The following is a 15,302-nucleotide window of genomic DNA, read 5'->3' as shown; positions in this document are numbered from 1 at the left end:
TCCACAGATCTGGGATCCCTTCCAGCTGCTGACAGCCTCAAACAGCTGGCAAAAAAGTGATGTTCCACTTTAACTGGCAGCAACCAACTTATCAATGATCTTTCCTCCATCATAAGGTCAGGAGTGGGGCTGTTTACCGATGATTCCACAGTGTTCAGCTTCATTCCCTCCAATAATGAAGCAGATCTACAGCAGAACCTGGATAACATCCAGGCATGGACTGACAGTGGCAGGTAACATTCATGCCATACAAGTGCCATGCAATGACCATTTTAGACAACAGAAAACCCTGCCATCTCCTCTTGCTCTTCAACAGCACCATTATGGAGTCCCCTACTATCAACACCTTGGGAGTTACCATTGGCCAGAACCTTAACTGGACCAGCCATAGCAAAACCATGCCTACAAAAGCAGGGTACTATCCAATGAATGGCTTACCTCCTAACCCCTCAAATCCTATCCACCATCTATAGCTGAAGTCAGGAGTGTGATGGAACACTCACCTCTTGCCTGAATGGGTGTAGCTGCAACAAGATCAACATCATAGAATCATAGATTCATAGAATCATAGAGTAGTACAGCACAGAAGGAGGCCATTCGGCCCATTGAGTCTGTGCCGGCTCTTTTGAAGAGCAATCCAGTTAGTCCCACTCCCCCTCTGTTTCCCCGTATCCCTGCAATTTTTTCTCCTTCAAGTATGTGATGAAATATATTCCATTCATCACTGCCTGTTTTCTGTGTCTTGTAACTGCCTGCTTTCTGTGTCTTTTCCCTTCCCCCAGTCCTCATGTATTATGTATTGGAATGTGCTGGAACTGGTTGTGTGCAGGGCTCCACCCATACCTGGCTCCTTTGTAATCTAACTTCAGTCGGGCATCAGCCTCCTGAAGGTAGACATCTCTCTATTTTACGTGTTATGTTCTGAGTTAATAAAAGCCTTACTTTTGTTCTGCTAACTTCGAGTCTCGGAATAATTGAGGCACATCAAAGTATTTATCCAATTCCCTTTTGAAGGCTACTATTGAATCTATATCCATCACCCTATCAGGCAGTGCATTCCAAATCCTAACCACTCGTTACGTAATTTTTTTTTCCTCATGTCGCCTCTGGTCCTTTTGGCAATCACCTTCAATCTGTGCCCTTTCATTATTGCCCCTTCAGCCATTGGAAACAGTTTCTCTTTATTTACTCTATCTAGATCATTCATGATTTTAAACAGTTCTATCAAATGTCCTCTTAGCCTTCTCAGAGAGAGCAATGCCCTTACCACTGGATTCAATATCCAAACCCTCCACCACCAGCACATTGTGCCCGCAGTATGTACTACAGTATCTACAAGAAGCACTGCAACAACTCACTAATGTCACTTAAACAGCACCTCCTTCCCCTGTGACCTCTACCACCAAGAAGAACAAGAGCAGAAATGTAATTGGAACACCATCACCTCCAAGCTCCCCTCCAAATCACACACCATCCTGTCTTTTCGTCATCATTTATGGGTCAATTTATGGGATTTTGCGGTGGGTAATGACAGTGAACCGTCAGCATTCGCTGTCATTACCCCTCTGAAACTGACCATAACTTCTGGATGTAGTGTATGCTCAGCTCAGAAATCCTGAAGTTGCGGTCAGTCATTCACTGCTCCGACACAGGCTGCACTAAACAACCGTTCTGGCCCTGAAAAAATAATTTTACAGCTGTGGAATGTCAAATTTCTCCATTATAATAACAATTACTAGATTTAAAAAATTTTTTTTTTTTTTTTTATGGTATGCCCAATCCTTATTTCGCTCTCTAACATTTTTTAAAAGTGCCGATAATCAGTACTATTTTATTTCCTGGTTTGCTGTCTGTGAGAATTCTTCAATGTGATTGGCTGCTTAGACAGCTTGATGATGTCACTACTGTACTACGCTGGGAATCCTCTTTTCACAGCGCTACAATCGATTACACATCGAGGAAGCGAGCTTTCTGAGGGTAGCTTTCTTCGAGGTCAGCTGCGATCGCCGTTGCTTTGCCACTGACCGCAAATTATAGGCCAATATCCTGGAACTCCCTACCTAACACCATTGCAGGAGCCTCATTACCACAAGGACTTCAGTGGTTCAAAGAGAAGGTCCCCCACCATCTTCTCAGGGCAAATAGGGATAGGCAATAAACACAGCCTTGTTAGTGTCACTCACATCCCAAGAACAAATTCAAAAAATGCTAGAGTTTCAATATATTATTATATATTATTGAATGGCGGAGCAGGCTCAAGGGACCGTATGGCCTACTCCTGCTCTTACTTCTTATGTTCTTATGTTCTTGTTATAGATAACTAAAGAGATACACAATTAGTGCGATGACAGGAGAGGGGTTAAAACACCTTTTCCAGTCCTAAACATGGACTTAAATGACAGGTTAGATGGGGTGATATAATGATAGTGACAGTTTAAATTACATACTGAATTAACAAGTTCTAATAAGTTTATGTATATTTACTAATATAATGGCCCTGAAATTAGGATCGGGTGCTTGCCGCGCGTGCAAGCCCCCGATCTGCACTCACCCTGCGTGCGGACATCTGAAACCCGGGCCTGCTTGCATTTCCTGTCACTGGCCCGGTTCAGATGTCGGCGCGATGTGCTTACCTGATCCAGCGGCGTAGTTAGTGCGATGTGCCGGCTGGGATCAGGTGAGCACTGTGCAGCCAATCAGGGGAGGGGAAACTCATTGATGAGTTTGACAGAAAGAGCTGTCAAACTCATGAAAACTCCTGGCCCCAAAACACTACTTAAACCTGAAAGAAAATTAAAAAAAACATTGCACTACTTAAATGAACAATAAAGAACTCTGAAAAACTATTTTAAACAATAATTTTAAAATTTGAAATTTTTTTTTTTTTTTTTTTTTTTTTTTTTTTTTTTTTTAAATCGGGGCTAAAACTAAACTTACCTTACTGTAAATTCTTCAAAAATAATAAACCTGTGGGGAAAAAAATTCTCAATTGTTTCTGTGATTCTGTGAAAAGCCCACTTACCTGAAAAACTAAGTACTTTCGTGTGTTTTTTCAATGCGTAAAGACCGGAGGCCTTTACACACGCGCAACTCTGAAAAAAAATGGAATTTCACTGCGCACGCGCTGCCTGTGCAGTCGTGCGCGTTCTGCCTCTTAACCCCTTGGGTCAGAGGACAGGAAATGCCGGTTTTCAGCGCATGCGCTGTGCATGCTGAAAACCGGCAATTCCTCCGGGCACACGCGTGAGTACCCCGTCCGTACTCGCGCGTTGTGCCCGGAATTACTGGGCCATTATCCATGTGTTCAAAGAATATCCAATCCACAACTAGGTTTTAAACATGATCCATTTCTATATTTTCTTAACATTATTGGACCGTTAACTAAAACTTTAATTTAGGTTGTTCTTCATTTCATACATATTGTGGGTTAGACAAAATAAAAACCCAATATATCATTTTACAGATGGCCCGGAGGCTCAGTTTTAATGCTTCCCTTATTTTTAGTATTTCTTGACTAAGTGAGTAGGGAACAGCTGGTCTGTGGCCAAGAAACTTGAGATGAGCCTGAGATCACTTCCTAGTTTTATTCCTCAGATACATACATGACAAGCACTGGCTGAAGGATCAATCTGTAGATTTCTGAAGTGAACGCTATCTGGTGGACTATAATCTTTCTCGCCTCCCTGTCTATCTTCTAGTTTGAATTTTGCCAAATCTGAATGTTGGCAAAAAAGAGGAGGCAATATTCTGCACATTGGCAAAGCAAACTTACAACGTACAATAAACCAGCACGCAGAATTTGACAGACGATTTCTACATATCCTTGTCTACTGCTTACTGGTAAGAAATAATTATATACAGTACTTTTATAAAATGGGATTTATGATAGGATATTTATGAATTGTATAATTTGGGAACTAAGTAATTACTCTACTAACCGATTCAACAGTGTGATTGCTAATTAAGATCAGCTTACAGACTGTGTCACTAAAACATCATTTGCACATATGAATTCAAATTCCACACTAAGCCATGTTTTCATTCAAAGACTGAAAATGTTAATGGTTAGAAATTCTGATGCAAAAAGCTGTGTGTTTCACAATAAAATATATAAAGGACTCTTGTTAAAAATTGGAACTCTCTGCAAGACCTCGATTAAAATACATTTGTTCCACAAAAAGCTTGTGTGGCGGTTTCTCTCCTCACTTATTTTTAACACTCCAACAACAAATTGCATTTATATAGCGCCTTTAACATAATAAAACATAACAAGGCGCTTCACAAAAGCATTATCAGACAAAATTTGACATAAGATGATATTAGGACAAATGACCAAAAGCTTGGTCAAAGAGGTGGTTTTAAAGGAGTGTCTTAAAGGAGGAGAGGGAGCTAGAGAGGCGGAGAGGTTTACGGAGGGAATTCCAGAGCTTAGGGCCTAGACAGCTGAAGGCACAGCCGCCAATGGTGGGAGGAAGAAAATTGGGGATGCACAAGTGGCAGAATTGGAGGAGCACAGAGATCATGGAGGGTTGTAGGACTGGAGGAGGTTACAGAGATATGGAGGGGTGAAGCTATGGAGGAATTTGAACACAAGGATGAGAATTTTAAATTTGAGGCATTGCTGGATCTGGAGCCAGTGTAGGTTGGCGAGCACAGAGTTGATGGGTGAACCAGACTTGGTGCGAGTTAGGACACGGGGCAGCAGAGTTTTGGATGAACTCATGTTTCTGGAGGGTGGCAGGTCAGGAGAGCGTTGGAATAGTCGAATCTGGAGGTAACAAAAGCATGGATGAGGGTTTTAGAAGCAAATGGGCTGAGGCAAAGGCAGAGACGGGCGATATTACGGAGGTGGAAGTAGGTGGTTTTGGTTATAGAGAGGATATGGGGCCGGATGTTCAGCTCAGGATCAAATAGGACGCCAAAGTTGCGAACAGTTTGATTCAACCTCAGACAGTGGTCAGGGAGGGGGATGGAATCGCTGACTAAAGAACGGAGTTTGTGATAGGGAACGAAGCCAATGGCTTTGGTCTTCCCAATAATTAATTGGAGGAAATTTCTGTCCATTGGTGATGGATATTCAGGTGACAAGTGTGATATCTAAATTATATCTCTCAGTTACCTGAATAGGCTTAGAAAATTAGGGTTATTCATGAATGCTCAGAGGTGATAGGAGTGAGGCTTTTAAAATTATACATATTGGATGTAATTGATTTGAATATTCAAAAGTGGATATTGTTAGTGAGACCAAGCAATGAATCACATTAGATGTCAAGAAGTAATTCATTTCTCAGAGACTTAATTGTCTGCTGGAAGAGATGACTGGTAGACATGGTAAATACAGGTACGCTGCGAGGGAACACGCTATATTTCAAAAAGATACACCATAATATGAACAGAATACTGATATTATTAATACATAAGAAACTGGGTTTAAAAATCTAAAGCCTTGGAGACACAGGCTGCAATCAGAAATACAGGCTTCTGAGATAAAGATCAGTTGTTTAACAAAGTTGTAAAAACCAAACAAGCTTTGAAATGGGAATTAGTTAAATATACTAAAACAATTAACCCATTGAAATGGCAATTTGGCACTTCTGAAAGGTCTAGAGTTTGGAGGGAACACAGTGAAAATGCCCAGTTTAAGGTGTTACCAGCTAACACATTGAACAGAAACACAAACATTAAAAGAGGCGTGTGCCTTTGAAAAGATTACATCAAGTAAAAGAAACACCTGCTGGTCAAATAGTTTTTATGTTAAACTTGGAAAACAGGAAACACGATTAAATATGCAACCAATTGAGATAGCTAGAAATGCATGAAACGCCCTAGTTGAAGTGTCTTTAAGATATACATTGTAAATATGATACCAACAAGAACACTTTGAAGATATGACTTCAATAGATACACCAAGCAATTACATTGTGTTTGTATTGAACTTGGAGCAGTAAGGAGACTCAACGTCTGCTAAAAACTAGTAAAGCCAATATTGAGAATTGAATGAAAAAATTTTGTAAGAATGGCATCAAACAGAAACCATAGCTGTCATATTGTTTTTATGATGGTTTTTGAAACACCTAAAGGTAGAGACATAATTATGCATGCAATAGTTGAATTGAGAGTAAGATAGAAAGCATTCAAACAGAAAGAATGAATAAGACAATTAGCTGACATCAGCAGAGAACTTCAAAGAATAAACCACTGCAAAAAGAGTATAAAAATAAGAGCTTTTCAAACAGAAAGTCAGAACTCGCTGAACGGGGCAAGCATTTCTCAACTTCACAGGCACGCTCTAAGTTTTTAACTATGAGTCTCAGGTAATCAAAGTAATTGATTTTGGTGGATGTTCTGGATTTAGAAATAAGTAAGAAATGTAGAAATGTAATGAAGTAAAGATTTGAAAATAAGGATCTCTGAGAAATAAGAAATGTAAGCTATCTGTATTTTGAATTGTTAATGTTGCGACTAATTCAACAGCTGTTAAATGAATGTTGGCTTTTAAATAAAACTATATATTTTTAGAATTGTCTCGAAGAGTAATTCTGTATAAACTCACGAACCCAATTTCTGTACACTCTTTTGTAAGGAGTTGCAGAATTCTGGGGGGTATTCCGGACCCTCATAATATCCGGAAGGTTACAGTCTAGTTAAACTTATTAAAAATGCTATCTGGAGGATGGTAACATCTTCAGTCGTTCCTTTCCTTTAGGGAGAGATAGCCTGAACCTTTAGACCCATTTAAGCGCCTTATGGAATTCGGCTGTCTCTAACTTTAGTTGAAGATGAACATCTGGGGAATACGCCTGATCTGGGGTAGCCGGACTTGTAATTATCCCTTCAACGCTACAGTCCTCTAAGAAGCAATTTGGTAAATTGGCGAGTAGTGGTGGGGAAGTAGTTAAATTCACCTAGTGGCACTTTATGGCCAACTATGATTCTCTGGAGCTGGCTTGATTGCTTTATGGAGATGGGGAGGAATTTACTAAAGGTTTTGCTGAAATTAGCCACAGGTGTTTGTTTTACATACCCCTGAAGTTAGCATTATTAGTGATTGGGAAGGGAGTACATGAGTTTTCAGTCTAGTGGGTGAGACATGCATGTCTTTTGTTGTCTTTTTCTATGATCACAAGTAACCAACCCTTTCATGGGCAAGCTAGTACAAATTCCTCAACTTGCAAGCCTCTTACGATAACCCACACATTTAGGAATGCAGATACTGTGGCATTCTTATCATTATCAGCTAATTGACATCAATTCCTACAGAGATGCTGAAATTCTATTCCAGTTTTTCACAACAAATGGACAAGAAATGTTTATCCTGGCATGATAAGTTTTTCTTTTAAAATCATTACCTTAGCTCATATTATACTTATTACAATTTTAGTGACAGTTACATGTGCAACAGAGTGACATCTCACAGGGCTGCTACAGTAATGTTAAAGTACTTTTGGCTTCATAAGGCATGTAGTCAGCAAAATTTTTAATATGCACTTAACATTGATGGCAAATGCATCCATAATGTTCTTGAGTTATGACCTGTAGCTTACTAATATCAGTTTTGTTACTGTGTATTCTCAAATGAATTGTTTATACCTTCAGCTTGCTGAAAGCCTGATAATATTTACTAGAATGTTAAAAATTAGGTCCCCATTGTGCCTGTTTTCTGGGCGAAAAATAGAAGTTGAGGGAATCAATATCCAGTTGTGATTTCCCATGCCCTAGCCCCTCTGGAAGTGCCTGGGGCACCCGCCTAAAACAGATATAAGGATCTTGAATATGCTAATCAGATGCCTAATGCTTGATTTTGGACTCTAATGCCAAATTCAGCAAAAACTGCACTGCACTCAGTTTTTCCAGGTCTATAGTGGCCTAACCAGTGGTCCTTAAAGGGACTGCTGGAGGCTGCTGACGAACAGGTAAGTTTTCACTCTTTTTTACTTATCTTAATGTGGAGGCAGGAGAAGCAGGAGGACCTCTATCCCAGAGGGCTGTGGAGGCTCAATCGTTGAGTATATTCAAGACAGAGATCGATAGATTTTTGAATATTAAGGGAATCAAGGGATATGGGGATCATGCAGGAAAGTGGAGATGAGGTAGAAGGTAGAAGATCAGCCATGATCTTATTGAATGGCGGAGCAGGCTCGAAGGGCCAAATGGCCTACTCCTGCTCCTATTTCTTATGTTCTTATGTTCTTTCTTATGTTACCATCCCGCGCTCGCTCCACTTCTGTTCGCCTCTCTCCCTCCTATGACCTACGTGTGGGCTGGCTCTCCATCGGAACCGGATGAATTTTCTAATGCCTTGACAGGCAAGCTGTATCACATTGTGTTATTAGAGTGTGCAGCTCGCTAGTATTATGTAGATGAGGCCCGAGGCCCAATTTCCAGAGAGCCGAGAGCCTTCATCTTCAGGTGAGCATTACAGACGTGCCACCCAATTCAATCTAGTTTTCGGCGTAAGAACAATTAACCGCCTCTCATCTTTTAAATTTGCTTAAGTATAAACAACTGATGAGTATTTGTAACATTCAAACAGTAATGGGTGAATTGATGAGTCTTCTGGAGTAATCATTGAGTGTGGATAATTGGATATTTTCGACTGACTGCCGTCTGTGATGAACTGGGCTAGCAGCGCTTAAGTGTCTGCATATCAAATACAGCATACCTAGAAATTAGGAAAAGCCCAGCTCATGTTTCTTGGCGATTACATCCTTGCCCTTGTACCACTCTCTAGAGGACAGAGACAAAACTACAGTAATGAACAGTCAGCAAGTTTCAGGACTAACAGCAGGGATAGGTTTGACTGCAGTTTTAGCAGCTAAAGCGATTCAGGCACTACAAACCACTGGGAGAGTTACATTACTATTTCTGTGCTCTTCTGAATTTCCAGATATTCAGTTTTGTTGAAGTTGCAAATCTCTAATGACACATAAGCCTAGAAGTTTGTGACAGTCTTGTGAGCTGTTTTGAGAATCTGCCTGTCATGGTGGAATAGTGCAGATGTTGTGTTCAAAATGTGAGGTGCGGGGAAATGAGGGTTGCAATCGTGGTGAGAATTGGAGGTGCAGAGTGTGCAAATAAGAGGCTAATAAGATGGTGTAAATTATGGTGCAATGATTGTAGGAGAGTGAAGGGTGGCAAGGGAAGGAAGTGATGTGGGTAATGGGGCTGCAGGTAGTGCACAAGAACAGGAGTAGGCCATTCAGTCCCTCGAGCCTGTTCCGCCATTCGATTAGATCATGGCTGATCTGTATGTTAACTCCATCTATCCGCCTTGGTTCCATAATCCTTAATACCCTTGCTTAACAAAAATCTATCAAATATTCCATTAGCCTTTTTTTTTTTAAATTGTACCTGTCCACTAGCTTTTAGTGAGTTCTAAACTTGGACCCCTAAATCTCTCTGTTCCTTCACAGTTCCTAGCTTCTCACAATTTAGAAAATACTCTGATCTATCTTTTTTAGATCTAAAGTGGGTGACCTCACATTTCCCTACATTGAACTGCATCTGCCACAGTTTTGACCACTCACTTAATCTATCACTGTCTCTTTGCAACTTTCTGCTCCCGTCTACATTATTTACTGACACCTCTGCTGAGGTCATTCAATTTCTTTTGGCATTGCAGCCATGTCCTGGGAGCTAAGCACCTCGCGTTGATCTCCTTTGCGACCTCTTCCCACTGGTGGCGGAGGTGTTGCCAGGAGAGCTTTCTGTTCTCCCAGGGGGAACAGGATCTCTCTCCTCCTGACCATCGCCTGAACCAAGGCATCCAATGCTGCATCGGAAAACCTGTGTGCCCACTTTGGACCACTTGCAGCTTGATTTTGGACCTTAACATTTCCTGCTATCTGTAGCTACAGTGCACCTCCCCTTTAAGAGACACTGGCTGCCTTTAAGTGACTTCAAAGATGGCCCCCACCCCTCACAAAACAGGCACATAGCCTATAAACAGTGCAGTAGCATTGGCTGCATGCCTGGAACATGATAACGAGGTCCCAGCACGGATTTTGTGTGGTCCCTGCGGCCATATGAACAGGCGTGTGTAGTGCACACCCGTTTTGGTGCGATCGAGCTTCTAGGCAATAGAGTTGCATATATGTAGTACAATTATGTTGCTAATTGCTTCCAAATACTTGCACTCTTCTTCCAATATTGAGATAACTATCACTTTTCTAAATACATTTTTCTGAGCTTATGTATTGAAAATAAACAGAATTGTTTCTAAAAACAAAAATAGACTTTTGCTGTTATTGTTTAGTCATTTGTGAAAATAATTTAGGAGCAATAATATTAATTATAAATGTTAAATATTTTCAAATTATATTTTTCCAGATTTAAACTATATTATACTCAAAGAATTTTTATTTATTTATAATGATGATCTAGCCAACCTATGGTTTATTTTATTTCATTCATTTCAGAACAAGCAATAATTCAATGTTAATTAGCTTATGTATTTTATTAATATATATAATTAAAATCTTAAATCTGCACTCACTTCCAGTCTGCACAATTTGATTTCCTGTTGTCATGTTTTTGTCACAGTTTTTGTGCCAAATTTTTCTCATTATAAATTCTGATGTCCACATTTATGTTGAGTTTTGCCTGTGTAAAATTATTCTTCTGACTGCGCAATCTAGACACCAGGGCCGCGATTTTTTCATTGGAGGCGGGTTGGGAGCGGGTCAGGTGGCTTCTGGCTTCTGGCTTCTGGCTTCTGGCTTCCAGTACCTCCTCCAACTGCATCCAGCTCACAGATGTGATTTTACATTGACTGACCTTCTTAAACCCACCCTACGGGTTTGCTGGCCAATTAAGAGGAAGCCGGTCAGCTGACATCATTTGATGACACGTCATCTGCCGGTTTTCTTAAAGGGACCGTGCACAATATTTTTTTGACAGCTGATTTTTCAGTGTTTGACAGCATTGAGGTGCTGCAAACACTGACAATCACTGTACAAAGGTGAGCTCTTGCACCCAGGCTCTCCAATGACTCCCACCATAGGCTGGAATAGATGGGAGCTGCAGGTGAGGTGACAGTAGCGATCTGTCACTGGTGAGAGAGGTTCTCCCAATGAGGTGGCACTGGACATGGATTTCAAAACTTGTTACCTAAAGAAATGTATAAATGCATTAAAAATGAATTTCTCAACATTTTCCTACCTCTGAGACTCACCAGTGCACGATTGGATCCTTCACATCACTTCTGCAGCTGTTAACAATCCAGAAACATTACAGCAGACTCACAACATGCCACACTTACCTGGCGTGGTGTCCGGACGTCGGGAAACCTGAGGCAGAAGCAGCAAAATTAAAAACTAGCCTGTCCACTACCTGTTAATAGGCAGGTAATTGGCTTTAATCCTCTTCCTGCCGATAGGTGTCGGATCCATGCGCAAATCGGGGACCCAACACTTGGGAAAATTGTTTGCAGGCAGGTTAACATCCCGGCTATCGCGCTGAAGACTTGTGCTGCAGAACTAGCCGAGCCTCTAGCCAAGCTGTTCCAGTACAGCTACAACACTGGCATCTATCCAACAATGTGGAAAACTGCCCAGGTATGTCCTGTCCACAAAAAGCAGGACAAATCCAATCGGCCAATTACTGCCCCATCAGTCTACTCTCAATCATCAGCAAAGTGATGAAAGGTGTCATCGACAGTGCTATCAAGCGGCACTTACTCACCAATAACTTGCTCATTGATGCCCAGTTTGGGTTCCGCCAGGACCACTCGGCTCCCGACCTCATTACAGCCTTGGTCCAAACATGGACAAAAAAGCTGAATTCCAGAGGGGAGGAGAGAGTGATTGCCCTTGACATCAAGGCAGCATTTGACCGAGTGTGGCATCAAGGAGCCCTAGCAAAACTGAAGTCAATGGGAATCGGGGGGAAAACTCTCCACTGGCTGGAGTCATACCTAGCACAAAGGAAGATGGTTGTGGTTGTTGGAGGTCAATCATCAAAACCCCAGGAGTTCCTCAGGGCAGTGTCCTAGGCCCAACCAGCTGCTTCATCAATCACCTTCCCTCCATCATAAGGTCAGAAATGGGGATGTTCACTGATGATTGCACTGTGTTCAGTGCCATTCACAACTCCTCAGGTAATGAAACAGTCCATGCCCGCATGCAGCAAGACCTGGACAACATTCAGACTTGGGCTGAAAAGTGGCAAGCAACATTTGCGCCACACAAGTGCCAGGGAATGAATATCTCCAATGAGAGAAACATAGAAGATAGGAGCAGGAGTAGGCCATTCGGCCCCTCGAGCCCGCTCCACGATTTAATGAGATCATGGCTGATCATCCAAATTCAGTACCCTGTCCCTGCTTTCTCCCCATATCCCTTGATCCCTTTAGCCTCAAGAAATATATCCAACTCCTTCTTGAATATATTTAATGAATTGGCCTCAACTGCCCTGTGTGGCAGAGAATGTCACAGGTTCACCACTCTCTGGGTGAAGAAATTCCTCCTCATCTCAGTCCTAAATGGCTTACCCCTTATCCTTAGACTGTGACCCCTGGTTCTGGACTCCCCCGCCATCGGGAACATCCTTCCTGCATCTACTCTGTCTAGTCCTGTTAGAATTTTATAAGTTTCAATGAAATCCTCTCTTATTCTTCTAAACTCGAGCGAATATAAGCCTAATCGACCCAATCTTTCCTCATACGTCATTCCTGCCATCCCAGGTATCAGTCTGGTGAATCTTCGCTGCACTCTCTCCATGGCAAGAACATCCTTCCTCATAAGGCGACCAAAACTGCACACAATACTCAAGTTGTGGTCTCACCAAGGCCCTGTACAACTGCAGCAAGACATCCTTGCTCCTGTACTCAAACCCTCTCGCTATGAAGGCCAATATACCATTTGCCTTCTTAACTGCCTGCTGCAACTGCATGCTTACCTTCAACGACTGGTGCACAAGGACACCCAGGTCTCGTTGCACTTCCCCTTTTCCCAATCTATTGCCATTCAGATAATAACCTGTCTTCCTGTTTTTGCCACCAAAGTGGATAACCTCGCATTTATCCACATACTGCATTTCATCCACAATCATCACAGCTCCAGGACATCGCTGCAGGAGTTCCTCAGGGCAGTGTCCTAGGACCAATAATCTTCAGCTGCTTCATCAATGACCTTCCCTCCAACATAAGGTCAGAAATGGGGATGTTCGCTGATGACTGCACAGTGTTCAGTGCCATTCGCAACTCTTCAGATAATGAAGCAGTCCATGCCCACATGCAGCAAGACCTGGACGACCTTCAGGCTTGGGCTGATAAGTGGCAGGTAACATTTGCGCAACACAAGTGCCAGGCAATGGCTATCTCCAACAAGCGAGTGTCTAACCACTACCCCTTGACATTCAACGGCATTACCATCACCAAATCCCCCACCATCAACATCCTGGGGGTAACCATTGACCAGAAACTTAACTGGGCCAGCCACATAAATACTGTGGCTACAAGAGCAGGTCAGAGGCTAGGTATTCTGTGGCGAGTGTCTCACCTCCTGACTCCCCAAAGCCTTTCCACCATCTACAAGGCACAAATCAGGTGTGTGATGGAATACTCTCCACTTGCCTGGATGAGTGCAGCTCCAACAACACTCAAGAAGCTCGACACCATCCAAGACAAAGCAGCCTGCTTGATTGGCACCCCATCCACCACCACAAACATTCAGTCCCTCCACCACTGGAGTACCGTGGCTGCAGTGTGTACCATTTACAAGATGCACTGCAGCAACTTGCCAAGGCTTCTTCGGCAGCACCTTCCAAACCCGCGACCTCTACCACCTAGAAGGACAAGGGCAGCAGGCGCATGGGAACACCACCACCTCCAAGTTCCCCTCCAAGTCACACACCATCCTGACTTAGATGTATATCGCCGTTCCTTCATCGTCGCTGGGTCAAAATCCTGGAACTCCCTACCTAACAGCACTTCACCACACGGACTGCTACGGTTCCAGAAGATGGCTCACCACCACCTTCTCAAGGGCAACTAGGGATGGGCAATAAATGCTGACCTTGCCCACATCCCAGGAACAAATTAAAAATAACATGATTAAATGTAATAACTGATTGGCCCTGAATTTCCAATTGGAGGCTTCCTGCGGGCGGATGCCTCCGATTGGAAATAAATCTACGAACCTACCTGTTGGTTCCATAGATCCTGAGGCTTCCGATCCTGGGCCTCTCCTGTTGGAAATGCGCAGAGGCCCACGTATCCCAGGGGCGCATGTGGGCCAGGCGAACCAATCAAAGAAGGGAATCCCCCTTCGTACTTTTGACAGGTCTGTAGGGACAGAACTGTCAAAAGTATGAATGGGGATCACATTTAAAACACACTAAAACATTTTTTTAATTACATAATTAAAATTAATTAAAATTCCATTTAATTAAATACTTTTTTTAAATTAATTTTTTGAAAAAAGAATTACATGTTTTTACGGGGCTAAAAATAAACTTACCTTTTTGAAGAGTATTTTTAATTTATAAATGAATTATCAAATTTAATTTTTCTATTTTTCAACACTCTTAAGCTGGTATTCAGATCCCAAGTGTCGGTTTTCAGCGCATGCGCTTCGCGTGCCTGAAACCGGCACCTGCGAGGCTCCTACAGGTGCGTTCACACCCCATACACACCCGTGGGGGTCGGAAAATCTGGCCTATTGTCTTTTGAGCCTTTTAATACCTTCATTAAAGATTTTGCTTGAATGCCTCAACATTAGCCAAAAGCCTGGGCCTGGACTTGATGTTTTGCCGAGAGCATTGACTTTCTGTTCTGAATTTGGATGGTGCAGCCTGAACAAATATAAGGTACCTAATTCCCCAGAGTGCATCAGTAACATTAGTCATCTGATTGAATGCTTTTCTTAGATTCTAGCATTTTCTTCAAATAATTTTGAAAACGAGGTCAAATTTCAAATGTTTCATTGAGGTAAAATTTACATTGAATGTTTTTTTTACATAGAATCATAGAATAGTACAGCACAGAAAGAGGCCATTCGACCCATCGAGTCTGTGCTGGCTCTTTCGAAGAGTAATCCAGTTAGTTCCACTCCATATAATGAAGATATCTCTGTGGGAGAGAGAAAATGGCAATACACTAATTATACACCTATTGTAGCTTTTGTCGTGTTCTATAAACCTCAGAAAAGGTATTAAGCTGAAAGAGAGAGGGGAGAGACAGAGAAACAGAGGGAAGAGAGCTATAAAAAATGAAAGACAAACTGAATGTCTTTTTTTCAGTTAATGCTACTTCAGTTTTCAAAAAAACACCAGTTGATTCCTGAAGCTAACTAATTATCTCA

The 15,302-nt window shown here is 42.0% G+C and overlaps 1 protein-coding gene across 4 annotated transcripts in view; it reads left to right on the top strand.

Annotated features, from left to right (window-relative positions):
* Window positions 1–3,602: 3,602 nt before the first annotated feature.
* LOC147114040 (myotilin-like) overlaps window positions 3,603–15,302 on the top strand; it is a 153,814-nt gene continuing 142,114 nt past the window's right edge. For 2 of the 4 annotated variants that reach the window (XM_085995580.1, XM_085995579.1), the window contains exon 1: window positions 3,609–3,840. The gene's annotated coding sequence lies outside the window, so the exon portion shown is untranslated. Of the gene's footprint in view, window positions 3,841–15,302 lie in introns of all 4 variants that reach the window. The other 2 variants (XM_085995575.1, XM_085995572.1) reach the window with 2 other exon arrangements.

Source organism: Somniosus microcephalus, chromosome 8 (assembly GCF_052327205.1).
Source record: "Somniosus microcephalus isolate GS21.2 chromosome 8, FLI_Smic_1.0, whole genome shotgun sequence".
NCBI lineage: Eukaryota > Metazoa > Chordata > Chondrichthyes > Squaliformes > Somniosidae > Somniosus > Somniosus microcephalus.
Note: the sequence above shows the minus strand (reverse complement) of the source record. Positions and strands in the feature narration are given on the sequence as shown.